Here is a 3,426-nt window from a genome sequence, read left to right on the forward strand (position 1 = left end):
TCTCAAAAAAAAAAAAAAAAAAAAAAAAGAAAGAAAGAGAGAGAGAAAGAAAGAGAAAGAGCGTGCAAGCGAGCTGGATGAGGCCGGGCGTGGTGGCTCACACCTGTAATCCCAGCACTTTGGGAGGACAAAGCAGGAGGATCATTTGAGGTCAGGAGTTCAAGACCAGCCTGGCCAACATGGTGAAACCCTGTCTCTACTAAAAATACAAAAAATCAGCCAGGCATGGTGGCGCATGCCTGTAATCCCAGCTCCTTGGAAGGCTGAGGAGAATCACAAGAATCGCATGAGCCTGGGAAGCGGAGGTTGCAGTTAGCCAAGATCGTACCACTGCATTCCAGTCTGGGCGACACAGTGAGATGATGAGACAAAGAAAAAGGAAGGGGAGGGGAGGGGAGGAAAGGAGAAGAAAAGAAAGGAAAAGAAAAAGAGAAAGAAAGAAAGAAGGAAAGAAAAGAAAAGAAAAAAGAAAAGAAAAGGAAAGGAAAAGAGTTGGACGAGAAAGTTCTTTTTTTTTTTTTTTTTTTTTGAGATGGAGTCTCGCTCTGTTGCCCAGGCTGGAGTGCAGTGGCCGGATCTCAGCTCACTGCAAGCTCCGCCTCCCAGGTTCACGTCATTCTCCTGCCTCAGCCTCCTGAGTAGCTGGGACTACAGGCGCCCGCCACCTCACCCGGCTAGTTTTTTTTTTTTTTTGTATTTTTTAGTAGAGACGGGGTTTCACTGTGTTAGCCAGGATGGTCTCGATCTCCTGACCTTGTGATCCGCCCGTCTCGGCCTCCCAAAGTGCTGGGATTACAGGCTTGAGCCACCGCGCCCGGCCGAGAAAGTTCTAAAGATAGAGACTCGTGCCACATGCAAATGGCGGCTTAACATCGGGTCAGTTAGAGAAGGGCTCAGCAATGATGAGTGTTCCTGCTAGAACAGCATTTCTTGCCCATGGCTCCCTGCTGCAAGCCTCCTCATTTGAATCAGGCCTTGGCAGCCACCACTCCCACCAGGGTAAGTCATATGAAGGCCCCATGGGAAATCCCAGAGCCTAGCCAGGCCCAGTGGCCCACAGGCAGGCACTCCAGCAGCTGCACACCAAACTGGTTCTATAGCTACAGTGACAAGCCAGGGCCTGCTGGCCACAGGGTCCTCAGAATCAGACTTTTCCAGTACCCAGTCCACAACTTTCCCTGGGGCCACAGTTGCAGCTGCTGTTCCCTGTGATATTAGCTCAGCTCACCTGGCCTCTTGGCACGAGGGAAGTTCCCAAGAGCGCACGGGTGAGGACCTGGTTGAGGGAGCAGTAAGCCCCCTCCTCTGGCACCTCTAGCCAAGCCAGCTTTCTAGGTAGTCATCCAATTCAGCCACCCAAAGTGCTGACAGGAGGAACTGTCATCCTGGGGCTGCATAAAGGAAGACAGTCCAGACCCTGGAGGGCAGAGGGCTGCACCTGGATGGGATGCCCAGACAGGCCCATGGGTGACAGACAGCACCTTATGCCCCAAGCCCAGTTTCTAGCGGTGTTTTCACAGCCTGTGCTATTTTAGGTTTCTTTGTCATCGCTGCAGGCAAACTGGGCTGGAGGAGTCTGATTAGAAGAGAAAGAACCGGTTTAACAGAGCTAGGGTGATGGGGGTTGCTTCCCGGAGCTGGCACCATAGCACCAGACAGAAGAGCGGGTGTCAATGCTTCCGAGGCTCACAGCTGGGTTAAGATTACGGCACTGGGTTTCAGAGCAACTTGTCAGAATAAACGAGGAAAAGAGGGGGACTTTGAGCTTCAGGAGCCAGAGGCTATAATTTCTGTCTCAGGAATAATGATGACAACAATAATACCCTTATTATAAATGTGCTTTATAATATGCAAGATACCTTCATAGACATTATCTCATTTGATCCTTACTGCAGCCCTATGAGGCAGGCAGATATTCTTCACCGCACTTTAAATATAAGGAATCTAAATCTCACCCAAGTAAGTGACTTGTCCAAGGTCAGTCTTAAGAAAGTGGCAATGGCAGGGCCTGCGTCAACGTAGAAGGGGGTTTGGGGAACCTAGACCTGCATAGCTAGAGGTCTTTGCAGGAAGAAAGGAACTCAGAGAATGAATGGGGAGCCCTGACCTTCTGCTGATGGCCCTGGGAAATATGGGGCTTCATGGCTCTGTGGCCTGAGAAGTGACCCCATACACAGAGCCTGCTGGTGGTCTGGGCATGCAGGGCCATCACAGCGGGCCCCTGGGCAGCTTCATCTCCTCTCTTGGCTGGCGAGTGGGAAGGGTTTTTCTGTTCCCCTTATGCCGCCCCCTGAGTCAGCTCTCTGGCATTGCCCTGGCATGTCCTGGGCCCCACGCCCAGGCAGTGAGGAGGCACTGGCAGATTGCCCAGGGAATGCTGCTTGCTGTCTTAACTTAAGCCAAATCCTAATTACGACCCCCTTCCCGGAGGCAACCCGATAATAGCTGCATTGGGGGCTGCAACTTGTAGGCACAAGGTGAGTCTCCCCTGCCCCTTGGGCTTTCTGGCACAGGTGTCACTGGGCACCCACCTTTACCTGACGGCTGCAGCCCTGGAGGGAATGCAGGGAACAAATCCATTTTGTAGTCTTTGGCTGAGCCAGGCTCCCACCCCAGGGCCCTGCTTGGGTTTCTGGTCACATCCAAATAGCTACGGAGGGAGTTGCTTTTGGACAGAATGGAGGAAAACAGAGCCAAGACTCCAGCCTGAAGCCGCCTCAGCTGTTTCTGGGGCTCTGACTCAGAAGCTGCTTCTCAGGAATGTGGAGCACTGGGGCCTCTGAGACCCTTGTCCAGGCACAGTGGAATGAACAACTGGGTGGAGGGGATGTTTCACTCTTCTCCGTCTTTTCTGAAAACACCCACACACAGAAATCCACCACTGGGCAGGCTGAGAGCTCCTCCAGGAAGGAAGCCTTCCCAGACCCCCTCACACCCCAGGGATCTATCCCTAGAAATGGCCACGGGCAGCCACAACTTGCACTTACAAAAATGCTGCACTGCATGGGAGTTTGTCTCTCTCTCTATATATCTTGTCTCCCCAGCTCTGTTGTGACTTCCTTGACCTCATGCTTCTGAGCGAAAAAGAGTGCCCTGAATATCACAGTCATTTGACAAACATATTGACTGACAGATAATCTGAGAAAAAGGAAGAAATAAATAAACAAAAAGAGACAAAGAGAAATCAGTGAGAAAGCAAGCAGGCAGATCGCAACCCAAAGTCTGGGGAATCTGCTTCCCTTTCCAAGCAAAGCTCCCAGGCCACCTGGAGAAGGGAGAGCAGGAAGGCTGTGTTGAGGTGGCCTGGTGCTTCCTCGTCCCTAGTACCCGCTCCAGCCCCAGATGCCCTCAGATCTACCAGAAGACACTGGAGATCCTTCTACCTCCAGAAAGGAGGGGTTCTGCAGTGATTCTCCAAATGTGGAT

The sequence above is a fragment of the Theropithecus gelada genome, chromosome 9 (assembly GCF_003255815.1).
Source record: "Theropithecus gelada isolate Dixy chromosome 9, Tgel_1.0, whole genome shotgun sequence".
Taxonomy (NCBI): domain Eukaryota; kingdom Metazoa; phylum Chordata; class Mammalia; order Primates; family Cercopithecidae; genus Theropithecus; species Theropithecus gelada.